At 53.1% G+C, this 13558-nt stretch overlaps 1 protein-coding gene across 5 annotated transcripts in view; it reads left to right on the top strand.

Moving 5' to 3' along the window:
* aatkb (apoptosis-associated tyrosine kinase b) overlaps positions 1–13558 on the top strand; it is a 387622-nt gene that overhangs the window by 322907 nt on the left and 51157 nt on the right. The gene's annotated exons all lie outside the window — the stretch shown is intronic.

Genomic DNA, 13558 nt, shown 5'->3' with positions numbered 1-13558 from the left:
AACTGTTCTACATAATTCACGAACACCATCATTGAGTTCTCTTCACTATAAAAGACAGTGTCTGACGATAGTGTAAGGCGGCTGCTTTTGTTTTGCTCGGAATGGAAGCAAATGGCTGTGGCTATTTTTAAGCACATAAAACAACTCCCGCAGGTTTTATTCACAAGATCCTACACTGGTGACCCTGATGGTTATAGAGTTGCTCAATGGCGTGTCGACCGACGCAGTCGTTTTGAAGCTGCTGAAGTTTAGGGAGCAGCACGCCACCCCGTGGTTTGCACAGGCAGAAGTCCAGTTCACGCTGCGAGAAATCACCACGGACAATACCAAACTGGGGAGCCAAAGTGGTGAGCCTGCTAAGAAGAAACCCCCCCCCCCCACCCCGCACATGATAAACACGTCATTCTGAAAACTGATCTATTACAGACTTCTGGATTTTGGATTATCAGACACTGAGCGTGCCAAACAGTTGCTCTCCTTGCCCGGCGTGGGTGACAGGAGGCCTTCAGAACTAATGGACCACGTGCTAGCTCTCCTGGGCAACCGCCATGCTTGTTTTATTTTTAAAGAATTCTTCATGCAACAAATGCCAGGTCAAGTTTGCCTAGCCCTCACTAATACACCCGTGAAGCTTGTTAAAACTGCCAGTAGTCTACACAGCCAGGTAGGGTGCTTCATTCCTCCTGCTTTCCCAGTCTCAATAAGCCAAGTCAGCGGACTCATGCTCACGGCTCCAAGCCAGACAGTGCCAGGAGTATGTTTTTACCACACAAGCTTTGGCATCAGCCTCAGGAAGTGCGACAGTGACCACACACTGGGGCATCAGAGGTGTGTGAACACTGTGGGTCCCAGCTGCCCTTCTTCATTTAAAGCACCCTCTCAGGGCAATGCTTCCTGTGTGACACGGGTGCTCGACGGAATGTGTTGCCAGCATCGCCCATGAGGCAGAGAGCGACGAACCCTCGCTGGAGACCACTAATAGCACCAGGATCCGGACTTACGAGACACAATGCATGATGCTGTGCTTCAGTAGACAATGCTACACACGGGATTTTGTCTTGGCTAAAGTTGCCAGACCTCCGCCCGGCACAGATTTCCTGTGCGTCAAAGGACTATTGGTGGATCTTAAGAACTGCCCGCTTGTGGATGCAAACGACTTTGGTTATCACCCTGTCCCCCCAGTAAATTCCCCGTGATGACTTGTCTAGCGCATGCTGGGCAAATTCCCAAACACCTCCCCAAGCCCACAGTCACAAAGCGTGGGGTCGAGCACCACGTTTCCACAACAGGCCAACTGGTCTATGCCTGTGTGCGTAGACTGGTGGGCCAGCGCAAAAGCTGAGTTTGCTGAGATGGAAATACTTGTCACTGTACGCAGGTCGAATCACCTCTTCAGCCAGCAGCTCCGACCCCACCCAGCGAGAGGGAGTACAGCGCATTTGACCGAGAGCTTCTTGGTCTCCATCCGGCTGTCCACCATTTTCATTTTCTACTGGACAGTCAGCATTTCACAGCGGTCACTGGACACAAGACTGCTCATGCGCACAATGGCCAAAGCATCAAATCCTGGATCGGCTCAGCAGCAGTGAGACCTGGCCTACGTTTTAGAATTCATGACCGACATACACCACGTCGAAGGGAAAACTAATGCTGTGCCAACCAAGCTACCCACCCAGAGCTCCAGGCTTTTGCAGGACACCAGTCACAATGGCTGACATTAAATTCAGGGTCACAGGAGTACCTTTCCAGTGCGATTTCTCAAAATATCCCCCTCACCCCGTCGTGTCTGCAAACTGTTTTCCACTCCACTCACAGCCTCTCGCGTCTAGAATAGAAGGCTTTACAGAAACTGTTTGCTTTAAAGTTTGTGTGGCACTGACTTGGGAAGGACCATTTGGGACTGATGTTGTGTGTCAGCGGGCGAAAGTTAACCGTCACGTTCAGGCACCAGCGAGGTCCCTGAGCAGTGGTTTGACCCTGCCAGTGTGGACCTAGTTGGTCTTTGCTCCCTCTTCTGCGGTTTCATGCATCTCTGTACCATGGCGAACCGTTCCACCAGGTGGCCAGAAGCTGTCCCTCTAGCGTCGATGATGACAGAGATCACGGCTTGGTCATTCATCAACACCTGCATTGCTCATCCGATATTTCTTGCAACCGCAGACCCCGATTCAGATCAGACCTCTGGGCCGCAATGGCCCAGAACCTCGGCGTTAAGTTGCATCACGCCGCACGGCGCATCACCCGCAATCCAGTGGCCTGTGCGAGCGGTTTCACCATTCCTTATAGGCGGCTCTGAGGGCCTCCGTGACGGATGAGTGATTACTTCCCCTGAATCCTGCTGGGGCTCAGAACGAGCCGAAGGAGGACGAGCTGTCATCTGCGGCTGAGTTGGTCTGCAGGCAGCCGTCACGGGTGCCAGGTGATTTTATTCCTGACGCCACAAACACCTGGTCAGTATCTCAGCAGCATTCTGCCCTCCTCAGTAAAATCAATCCTTTTACACCGATTCCTACCTCCCATCATGGCCTACAGCACCCTTGGGTGCTCCAGTTGACCTACGTTCTATCTCGTTCATTTTTGACCCCCTCCCCATAATGCACTTCAACACCCCCTTAGCCCCTTAGGATAGCCCGTTCAATGTTTTCGAATGAGGCAAAAGGACTTTTATTGTAGATAAGAATGGTAAACCTGAATGTATTTGTGTAGATCACCTTAAACTGACTATTCAAGACCTGAATGGTTCCACTGCCGTATTCCCAGTGTCACGAAATGACCAGGCGCATGACAGAACACCCCTCGGTGAGCCAGAGGCTCCTGCTGTTATTCCAACCAGGAGGACCCCAGCTGGGTCACACATACGAGCTCCAGACAGACTGACAAATCCAGTTTCGGTGAACTCCGGGCTGGGGAGGGACTGTGCAGGCTAATGTAATGGGTGACAGATCACACATATTGTTCATAACAGAAACTGTTCCACACAATTACAAACACTGTTACTGAGTTGGTCTGTTCACTTTAAGAGATGGTGTCCTGACGTAATTACGTCAGTGTAAGGTGACTGCCTTTGGTTTGTTCGTAAAGTGCTGCAGCTTTTGCTAAGCACATAAAACAAACCTGCCATGTCTTATTCAAAAAATCCGACAAGCAATCTTGAATCTTGATTCTGAGCTGCGAGTGAGGATGGGTGAAAAGTGGAGGGAGGCAGAGTGAGGTTGGGTGAAAAGTGGAGGGAGTCAGAGTGAGGTTCGGTGGGTGAAAAGTGGAGGGAGTCGGAGTGAGGTTGGGTGTAAAGTGGAGGGAGTCAGAGTGCGGTTAGGTGGGTGTAAAGTGGAGGGAGTCAGAGTGAGGTTGGTGGGTGTAAAGCGGAGGGAGTCGGAGTGAGGTTGGGTGGGTGTAAAGTGGAGGGAGTCGGAGTGAGGTTGGGTGGATGAAAAGTGGAGGGAGTCAGGGTGAGGTTGGGTGAAAAGTGGAGGGAGTCGGAGTGAGGTTGGGTGGGTCTAAAGTGGAAGGAGTTGGAGTGAGGTTCAATGGGTGAAAAGTGGAGGGAGTCGGAGTGAGGTTGGGTGGGTGAAAAGTGGAGGGAGTCGGAGTGAGGTTGGGTGGGTAAAAAGTTGAGGGAGTCAGAGTGAGGTTGGGTGGGTGTAAAGTGGAGGGAGTCGGAGTGAAGTTGGGTGGGTGAAAAGTGGAGGGAGTCGGAGTGAGGTTGGGTGGGTGAAAAGTGGAGGGAGTCGGAGTGAGGTTGGGTGGGTGAAAAGTGGAGGGAGTCGGAGTGAGGTTGGGTGGGTGTAAAGTGGAGGGAGTTGGAGTGAGGTTGGTGGGTGTAAAGTGGAGGGAGTCAGAGTGAGGTTAGTTGGGTGTAAAGTAGAGGGAGTCGGTGTGAGGTTGGGTGGGTGTAAAGGGCAGGGAGTCGGAGTGAGGTTGGGTGGGTGAAAAGTGGAGGGAGTCAGAGTGAGGTTCGGTGGGTGAAAAGTGGAGGGAGTCGGAGTGAGGTTGGGTGGGTGTAAAGTGGAGGGAGTCGGAGTGAGGTTGGGTGGGTGAAAAGTGGAGGGAGTCGGAGTGAGGTTGGGTGGGTGAAAAGTGGAGGGAGTCGGAGTGAGGTTGGGTGGGTGAAAAGTGGAGGGAATCGGAGTGAGGTTGGGTGGGTGTAAAGTGGAGGGAGTCGGAGTGAGGTTGGGTGTAAAGTGGAGGGAGTCGGAGTGAGGTTGGGTCTAAAGTGGAGGGAGTCGGAGTGAGGTTGGTGGGTGTAAAGTGGAGGGAGTCGGAGTGAGGTTGGGTGGGTGTAAAGTGGAGGGAGTCGGAGTGAGGTTGGGTGTAAAGTGGAGGGAGTCGGAGTGATGTTGGTTGTAAAGTGGGGGGAGTCAGAGCGAGGTTGGTGGGTGTAAAGTGGAGGGAGTTGGAGTGAGGTTGGGTGGGTGAGAAGTGGAGGGAGTCGGAGTGAGATTGGGTCGATGTAAAGTGGAGGGAGTCGGAGTGAGGTTAGGTGGGTGAAAAGTGGAGGGAGTCGGAGTGAGGTGGGGTGGGTGTAAAGTGGAAGGAGTCGGAGTGAGGTTAGGTGGGTGAAAAGTGGAGGGAGTCGGAGTGAGGTTGGGTGGGTGAAAAGTGGAGGGAGTCAGAGTGAGGGTGGGTGGGTGTAAGGTGGAGGGAGTCGGAGTAAGGTTGGATGGGTGAAAAGTGGAGGGAGTCGGAGTGAGGATGGGTGAAAAGTGGAGGGAGTTACAGTGAGTTTGGGTGAGTGAAAAGTGGAGAGAGTCAGAGTGAGTTTGGGTGGGTGAAATGTGGAAGGAGTCGGTGTGAGATTGGGTGGGTGAAAAGTGGAGGGTCTCGGAGTGAGGTTGGTTGAAAAGTAGAGGGAGTCACAGTGAGGTTGTGTGGGTGTAAAGTGGAGGGAGTCGGAGTGAGGTTGGGTGGATGAAAACTCGAGGGAGTCGGAGTGAGGTTGGGTCTAAAGTAGAGGGAGTCGGAGTGAGGTTGAGTGTAAAGTGGAAGGAGTCAGAGTGAGGTTGGGTGGGTGTAAAGTGCAGGGAGTCAAACTGAGGTTGGGTGGGTGTAAAGTGCAGTGAGTCAGAGTGAGGTTAGGTGGGTGAAAAGTGGAGCGAGTCGAGTGAGGTTGGGTGAAAAGTGGAGGGAGTCGGAGTGAGGTTAGGTGGGTGTAAAGTGGAAGGAGTCGGAGTGAGGTTGGGTGGGTGAAAAGTGGAGAGAGTCGGAGTGAGTTTGGGTGGGTGAAATATTGAAGGAGTCGGTGTGAGGTTGGGTGGGTGAAAAGTGAAGGGTCTCGGAGTGAGGTTGGTTGAAATGTAGAGGGAGTCACAGTGAGGTGGTGTGGGTGTAAAGTGGAGGGAGTCGGAGTGAGGTTGGATGGCTGTAAAGTGGAGGGAGCTGGAGTGAGGTTGGGTGGGTGTAAAGTGGAGGGAGTCAGAGTGAGGTTCGGTGGGTGTAAAGTGGAGGGAGTCGGAGTGAGGTTAGGTGGGTGAGAAGTGGAGAGAGTCGGAGTGAGGTTGGGTGGGTGAAAAGTGGAGGGAGTCGGTGTGAGGTTAGGTGGGTGAAAAGTGGAGAGAGTCGGAGTGAGGTTGGGTGGGTGTAAAGTGGAGGGATTCGGAGTGAGGTTAGCTGGGTGAAAAGTGGAGGGAGTCAGAGTGAGTTTGGGTGAAAAGTGGAGGGTCTCGGAGTGAGGTTGGTTGAAAAGTAGAGGGAGTCAGAATGAGGTTGGGTGGGTGTAAAGTGGAGGGAGTTAGAGTGAGGTTGGGTGGGTGTAAAGTGGAGGGAGTCGGAGTGAGGTTGGGTGGGTGAGAAGTGGAGGGAGTCGGAGTGAGGTTGGTCCGTGTAAAGTGGAGGGAGTCAGAGTGGGACTGGGTGGGTGAAAAGTGGAGAGAGTCGGAGTGAGTTTGGGTGGGTGAAATGTTGAAGGAGTCGGAGTGAGGTTGGATGGCTGTAAAGTGGAGGGAGTCGGAGTGAGGTTGGGTGGGTGTAAAGTGAAGGGAGTCAAAGTGAGGTTGGGTGGATGTAAAGTGGAGGGAGTCGGAGTGAAGTTGGGTGAAAAGTGGAGGTAGTCAGAGTGAGGTTGGGGGGATGAAAACTCGAGGGAGTCGGAGTGAGGTTGGGTCTAAAGTGGAAGGAGTCGGAATGAGGTTGAGTGTAAAGTGGAGGGAGTCAGAGTGAGGTTGGGTGGGTGTAAAGTGGAGGGAGTCGGAGTGAGGTTGAGTGTAAAGTGGAGAGAGTCGGAGTGAGGTTGGGTGGGTGTAAAGTGTAGGGAGTCGGAGTGAGGTTAGGTGGGTGAAAAGTGGAGTGAGTCGGTGTGAGGTTAGGTGGGTGAAAAGTGGAGGGAGTCGGAGTGAGGTTGGGTGGCTGAAAAGTGGAGGGTGTCGGAGTGAGGTTGGGTGGGTGAAAAGTGGAGGGTCTCAGAGTCAGGTTGGGTGTAAAGTGGAGGGAGTCGGAGTCAGGTTGGGTGGGTGAAAAGTGGAGGGAGTCGGAGTGAGGTGGGGTGGGTGTAAAGTGGAAGGAGTCGGAGTGAGGTTAGGTGGGTGAAAAGTGGAGGGAGTCGGAGTGAGGTTGGGTGGGTGTAAAGTGGAGGGAATCGGAGTGAGGTTGGGTGGGTGAAAAGTGGAGGGAGTCAGAGTGAGGGTGGGTGGGTGTAAGGTGGAGGGAGTCGGAGTAAGGTTGGATGGGTGAAAAGTGGAGGGAGTCGGAGTGAGGATGGGTGAAAAGTGGAGGTAGTCGGAGTGAGGTTAGGTGGGTGAAAAGTGGAGGGAGTTACAGTGAGGTTGGGTGAGTGAAAAGTGGAGAGAGTCAGAGTGAGTTTGGGTGGGTGAAATGTGGAAGGAGTCGGTGTGAGATTGGGTGGGTGAAAAGTGGAGGGTCTCGGAGTGAGGTTGGTTGAAAAGTAGAGGGAGTCACAGTGAGGTTGTGTGGGTGTAAAGTGGAGGGAGTCGGAGTGAGGTTGGGTGGGTGTAAAGTGGAGGGAGTCGGAGTGAGGTTGGGTGGGTGAAAAGTGGAGGGTCTCAGAGTGAGGTTGGGTGTAAAGTGGAGGGAGTCGGAGTGAGGTTGGGTGGATGAAAACTCGAGGGAGTCGGAGTGAGGTTGGGTCTAAAGTAGAGGGAGTCGGAGTGAGGTTGAGTGTAAAGTGGAAGGAGTCAGAGTGAGGTTGGGTGGGTGTAAAGTGCAGGGAGTCAAACTGAGGTTGGGTGGGTGTAAAGTGCAGTCAGTCAGAGTGAGGTTAGGTGGGTGAAAAGTGGAGCGAGTCGAGTGAGGTTGGGTGAAAAGTGGAGGGAGTCGGAGTGAGGTTAGGTGGGTGAAAAGTGGAGGAAGTCAGAGTGAGGTTGGCTGAAAAGTGGAGGGAGTCGGTGTGAGGTTAGGTGGGTGTAAAGTGGAAGGAGTCGGAGTGAGGTTGGGTGGGTGAAAAGTGGAGAGAGTCGGAGTGAGTTTGGGTGGGTGAAATATTGAAGGAGTCGGTGTGAGGTTGGGTGGGTGAAAAGTGAAGGGTCTCGGAGTGAGGTTGGTTGAAATGTAGAGGGAGTCACAGTGAGGTGGTGTGGGTGTAAAGTGGAGGGAGTCGGAGTGAGGTTGGATGGCTGTAAAGTGGAGGGAGCCGGAGTGAGGTTGGGTGGGTGTAAAGTGGAGGGAGTCAGAGTGAGGTTCGGTGGGTGTAAAGTAGAGGGAGTCGGAGTGAGGTTAGGTGGGTGAGAAGTGGAGAGAGTCGGAGTGAGGTTGGGTGGGTGAAAAGTGGAGGGAGTCGGTGTGAGGTTAGGTGGGTGAAAAGTGGAGAGAGTCGGAGTGAGGTTGGGTGGGTGTAAAGTGGAGGGATTCGGAGTGAGGTTAGCTGGGTGAAAAGTGGAGGGAGTCAGAGTGAGTTTGGGTGAAAAGTGGAGGGTCTCGGAGTGAGGTTGGTTGAAAAGTAGAGGGAGTCAGAATGAGGTTGGGTGGGTGTAAAGTGGAGGGAGTTAGAGTGAGGTTGGGTGGGTGTAAAGTGGAGGGAGTCGGAGTGAGGTTGGGTGGGTGAGAAGTGGAGGGAGTCGGAGTGAGGTTGGTCCGTGTAAAGTGGAGGGAGTCAGAGTGGGACTGGGTGGGTGAAAAGTGGAGAGAGTCGGAGTGAGTTTGGGTGGGTGAAATGTTGAAGGAGTCGGAGTGAGGTTGGATGGCTGTAAAGTGGAGGGAGTCGGAGTGAGGTTGGGTGGGTGTAAAGTGAAGGGAGTCAAAGTGAGGTTGGGTGGATGTAAAGTGGAGGGAGTCGGAGTGAAGTTGGGTGAAAAGTGGAGGTAGTCAGAGTGAGGTTGGGGGGATGAAAACTCGAGGGAGTCGGAGTGAGGTTGGATGGCTGTAAAGTGGAGGGAGTCGGAGTGAGGTTGGGTGGGTGTAAAGTGAAGGGAGTCAAAGTGAGGTTCGGTGGGTGTAAAGTGGAGGGAGTCGGAGTGAGGTTGGGTGGGTGTAAAGTGAAGGGAGTCAAAGTGAGGTTCGGTGGGTGTAAAGTGGAGGGAGTCGGAGTGAGGTTAGGTGGGTGAAAAGTGCAGGGAGTCGGAGTGAGGTTGGCTGGGTGTAAAGTGGAGGGAGTCGGAGTGAGGTTGGGTGGGTGAAAAGTTGAGGAAGTCAGAGTGAGGTTGGGTGAAAAGTGGAGGGAGTCGGTGTGAGGTTAGGTGGGTGTAAAGTGGAGGGAGTCGGAGTGAGGTTGGGTGAAAAGTGGAGGGTCGGAGTGAGGTTAGTTGAAAAGTAGAGGGAGTCAGAGTGAGCTTGGGTGGGTGTAAAGTGGAGGGAGTCGGAGTGAGTTTGGGTGGGTGAAAACTGGAGGGAGTCGGAGTGAGGTTGGGTGGCTGAAAAGTGGAGGGAGTCGGAGTGAGGTTGGGTGGGTGAAAAGTGGAGGGTCTCAGAGTCAGGTTGGGTGTAAAGTGGAGGGAGTTGGAGTCAGGTTGGGTTGATGAAAACTCGAGGGAGTCAGAGTGCGGTTGGGTCTAAAGTGGAGGGAGTCGGAGTGAGGTTGAGTGTAAAGTGGAGAGAGTCGGAGTGAGGTTGGGTGGGTGAAAAGTGGAGGGAGTCGGAGTGAGGTTGGGTGTAAAGTGGAGAGAGTCGGAGTGAGGTTGGGTGGGTGAAAAGTGGAGGGAGTCGGAGTGAGGTTGGGTGGGTGTAAACTGCAGGGAGTCAAAGTGAGGTTGGGTGGGTGTAAAGTGCAGGGAGTCGGACTGAGGTTAGGTGGGTGAAAACTGGAGGGAGTCGGAGTGAGGTTGGGTGAAAAGTGGAGGGAGTCAGAGTGAGGTTGGGTGGGTGTAAAGTGGAGGGAGTCGGAGTGAGGTTTGGTGGGTGAGAAGTGGAGGGAGTCGGAGTGAGGTTGGGTGGGTGAAAAGTGGAGGGAGTCGGAGTGAGGTTGGGTGAAAAGTGGAGGGTCGGAGTGAGGTTAGTTGAAAAGTAGAGGGAGTCAGAGTGAGCTTGGGTGGGTGTAAAGTGGAGGGAGTCGGAGTGAGTTTGGGTGGGTGAAAACTGGAGGGAGTCGGAGTGAGGTTGGGTGGCTGAAAAGTGGAGGGAGTCGGAGTGAGGTTGGGTGGGTGAAAAGTGGAGGGTCTCAGAGTCAGGTTGGGTGTAAAGTGGAGGGAGTCGGAGTCAGGTTGGGTTGATGAAAACTCGAGGGAGTCAGAGTGCGGTTGGGTCTAAAGTGGAGGGAGTCGGAGTGAGGTTGAGTGTAAAGTGGAGAGAGTCGGAGTGAGGTTGGGTGGGTGAAAAGTGGAGGGAGTCGGAGTGAGGTTGGGTGAAAAGTGGAGGGAGTCGGAGTGAGGTTGGGTGTAAAGTGGAGAGAGTCGGAGTGAGGTTGGGTGGGTGAAAAGTGGAGGGAGTCGGTGTGAGGTTAGGTGGGTGAAAAGTGGAGAGAGTCGGAGTGAGGTTGGGTGGGTGTAAAGTGGAGGGATTCGGAGTGAGGTTAGCTGGGTGAAAAGTGGAGGGAGTCAGAGTGAGTTTGGGTGAAAAGTGGAGGGTCTCGGAGTGAGGTTGGTTGAAAAGTAGAGGGAGTCAGAATGAGGTTGGGTGGGTGTAAAGTGGAGGGAGTCGGAGTGAGGTTGGGTGGGTGAGAAGTGGAGGGAGTCGGAGTGAGATTGGTCCGTGTAAAGTGGAGGGAGTCAGAGTGGGACTGGGTGGGTGAAAAGTGGAGAGAGTCAGAGTGAGTTTGGGTGGGTGAAATGTTGAAGGAGTCGGAGTGAGGTTGGATGGCTGTAAAGTGGAGGGAGTCGGAGTGAGGTTGGGTGGGTGTAAAGTGAAGGGAGTCAAAGTGAGGTTCGGTGGGTGTAAAGTGGAGGGAGTCGGAGTGAGGTTGGGTGGGTGTAAAGTGAAGGGAGTCAAAGTGAGGTTCGGTGGGTGTAAAGTGGAGGGAGTCGGAGTGAGGTTAGGTGGGTGAAAAGTGCAGGGAGTCGGAGTGAGGTTGGCTGGGTGTAAAGTGGAGGGAGTCGGAGTGAGGTTGGGTGGGTGAAAAGTTGAGGAAGTCAGAGTGAGGTTGGGTGAAAAGTGGAGGGAGTCGGTGTGAGGTTAGGTGGGTGTAAAGTGGAAGGAGTCGGAGTGAGGTTGGGTGGGTAAAAGAGGAGGGAGTTGGAGTGGGGTTGGGTGGGTGAAAAGTGGAGGGAGTCGGAGTCAGGTTGGGTTGATGAAAACTCGAGGGAGTCGGAGTGCGGTTGGGTCTAAAGTGGAGGGAGTCGGAGTGAGGTTGAGTGTAAAGTGGAGAGAGTCGGAGTGAGGTTGGGTTGGTGAAAAGTGGAGGGAGTTGGAGTGAGGTTGGGTGTAAAGTGGAGAGAGTGGGAGTGAGGTTGGGTGGGTGTAAAGTGGAGGGTGTCAGAGTGAGGTTAGTTGGGTGAAAAGTGGAGGGAGTCAGAGTGAGTTTGGGTGTAAAAAGTGGAGGGAGTTGGAGTGAGGTTGGGTGGGTGAAAAGTGGGGGGAGTCGGATTGAGGTTGGGTGTAAAGTGGAGGGAGTCAAAGTGAGGTTGGGTGGGTGTAAAGTGGAGGGAGTCGGAGTGAGGTTGGGTGTAAAGTGGAGAGAGTCGGAGTGAGTTTGTGTAGGTGAAAAGTGGAGCGAGTCAGAGTGAGGTTGGGTGTAAAGTGGAGGGAATCAAAGTGAGGTTGGGAGGGTGAAAAGTGGAGGGAGTCGGAGTGAGGTTGGGTGGGTGAAAAGTGGAGGGAGTCGGAGTGAGGTTGAGTGTAAAGTGGCGGGAGTCAGACTGAGGTTGGGTGGGTGAAAAGTGGAGGGAGTCGGAGTGAGGTTGGGTGGGTGTAAAGTGGAGGGAGTCGGAGTGAGGTTGGGTGGGTGAAAAGTGGAGGGAGTTGGAGTGAGGTTGGGTGGGTGTAAAGTGGAGGGAGTCGGAGTGAGGTTGGGTGTAAAGAGGAGGGAGTTGGAGTGAGGTTGGGTGTAAAGTGGAGGGAGTTGGAGTGAGGTTGGTTAGGTGTAAATTGGAGGGAGTCGGAGTGAGGTTGGGCGGGTGTAAAGTGGAAGGAGTCGGAGTAAGCTTGGGTGGGTGAAAAGTGCAGGGAGTCGGAGTGAGATTGGGTGTAAAGCGCAGGGAGTCGGAGTGAGGTTGGGTGGATGAAAAGTGGGGGGAGTCGGATTGAGGTTGGGTGTAAAGTGGAGGGAGTCAAAGTGAGGTTGGGTGGGTGTAAAGTGGAGGGAGTCGGAGTGAGGTTGGGTGTAAAGTGGAGAGAGTCGGAGTGAGTTTGTGTAGGTGAAAAGTGGAGGGAGTCAGAGTGAGGTTGGGTGTAAAGTGGAGGGAATCAAAGTGAGGTTGGGAGGGTGTACAGTGGAGGGAGTCGGAGTGAGGTTGGGTGGGTGTAAAGTGGAGGGAGTCGGAGTGAGGTTGAGTGTAAAGTGGAGGGAGTCAGACTGAGGTTGGGTGGGTGAAAAGTGGAGGGAGTCGGAGTGAGGTTGGGTGTAAAGTGGAGGGAGTCAGAGTGAGGTTGGGTGGGTGTAAAGTGGAGGGAGTCGGAGTGAGGTTAGGTGGGTGAAAAGTGGAGGGAGTCGGAGTGAGGTTGGGTGGGTGAAAAGTGCAGGGAGTCGGAGTGAGGTTGGGTGAAAAGTGGAGGGAGCCAGAGTGAGGTTGTGTGGGTTTAAAGTGGAGGAAGTCGGAGTGAGGTTGGATGGCTGTAAAGTGGAGGGAGTCGGAGTGAAGTTGTGTGAGTGTAAAGTGGAGGGAATTGGAGTGAGGTTAGGTGGGTGAAAAGTGGAGGGAGTCACAGTGAGGTTGGGTGAGTGAAAAGTAGAGAGATTCGGAGTGAGGTTGGGTGGATGAAAATTGGAGGGAGTCGGAGTGAGGTTGGGTGTAAAGTGGAGGGAGTCGGAGTGAGGTTGGGTGGATGAAAACTCGAGGGAGTCAGAGTGAGGTTGGGTGGGTGAAAAGTGGAGGGAGTCGGAGTGAGGTTGGGTGTAAGGTGGAGAGATTCGAAGTGAGGTTGAGTGGGCGAAAAGTGGAGCGAGTCGGAGTGAGGTTGGGTGTAAAAGTGGAGGGAGTCAAAGTGAGGTTGGGTGGGTGTAAAGTGCAGGGAGTCGGAGTGAGGTTAGGTGGGTGAAAAGTGGAGGGAGTCGGAGTGAGGTTAGGTGGGTGAAAAGTGGAGGGAGTCGGAGTCAGGTTGGGTGTAAAGTGGAGGGAGTTGGAGTGAGGTTGGGTGGGTGTAAAGTGGAGGGAGTCGGAGTGAGGTTGGGTGGGTGTAAAGTGGAGGAAGTCAGAGTGAGGTTGTGTGGGTGTAAAGTGTAGGGAGTTGGAGTGAGTTTGGGTGGGTATAACGTGGAGGGAGTCGGAGTGAGTTTGGGTGGGTATAAAGTGGAGGGGGTCGGAGTGAGGTTGGATGGGTGAAAAGTGGAGGGAGCTACCCATTGAGTAAAGTCCCCAGTTCGATAACGTTCGCAGTCTTCCGCCTTCCCTGTGAGATGGGTGTTCCCAGTCGCCTCCTTTATTTCCCCATGAGGGCTCCTCTTTAATCTGCTCCTGGGACTTGCCCGTGCAGGAGCAATCAAACTAAAGAGAGCCCTTGTGGAGAACCGAAAGACAACTCTCCCCATGCCCCCATTCCCGAACCATTGCTCATCTAATGGTCAGCTGCACATTGTGAATAGTTGAAACCCCGGGGAGGGGTGGGGGGAAGTTAATAGAAAAATAATATAGGTCAGTGCAACTGAGTGTTTAAGAATGAGCCTGAGTTCAACAGTCCTGTTTCCATCCTGTATCACTCTATGACTACTGATGGTGCTCACTGTTTCCTCTAAGCTGCGTGGGTGCACAGCCACACAGTAACCAAAATGCACCCATGCACGTACCCTTTGTTGCCACACAGCTGGAATAAAGACAGATGAGAAGGAATTTACTAAATGTGAAATATTTTCTTTGTTGTATTTTATTTCATTACACCTCTCAATTAATGAATAAGATCAAAAGCAGGTTTCATTCCAAGTATTCATAGTACGCACATCACAAAAAAAAAATTTAAATTGCATGCAGTTTTCAGGCTGCGTATAAACTGCCTGCTCTGTTGGTTGGCACAGCTGTAAAAAATATTAGTGGAAACATTGATGTTATTAATCGTGGAGATCTGTGCTGGCCTGAGGTATTTCTGGCTT

The sequence above is a fragment of the Mobula birostris genome, chromosome 24 (assembly GCF_030028105.1).
Source record: "Mobula birostris isolate sMobBir1 chromosome 24, sMobBir1.hap1, whole genome shotgun sequence".
NCBI classification, from domain to species: domain Eukaryota; kingdom Metazoa; phylum Chordata; class Chondrichthyes; order Myliobatiformes; family Myliobatidae; genus Mobula; species Mobula birostris.
Note: the sequence above shows the minus strand (reverse complement) of the source record. Positions and strands in the feature narration are given on the sequence as shown.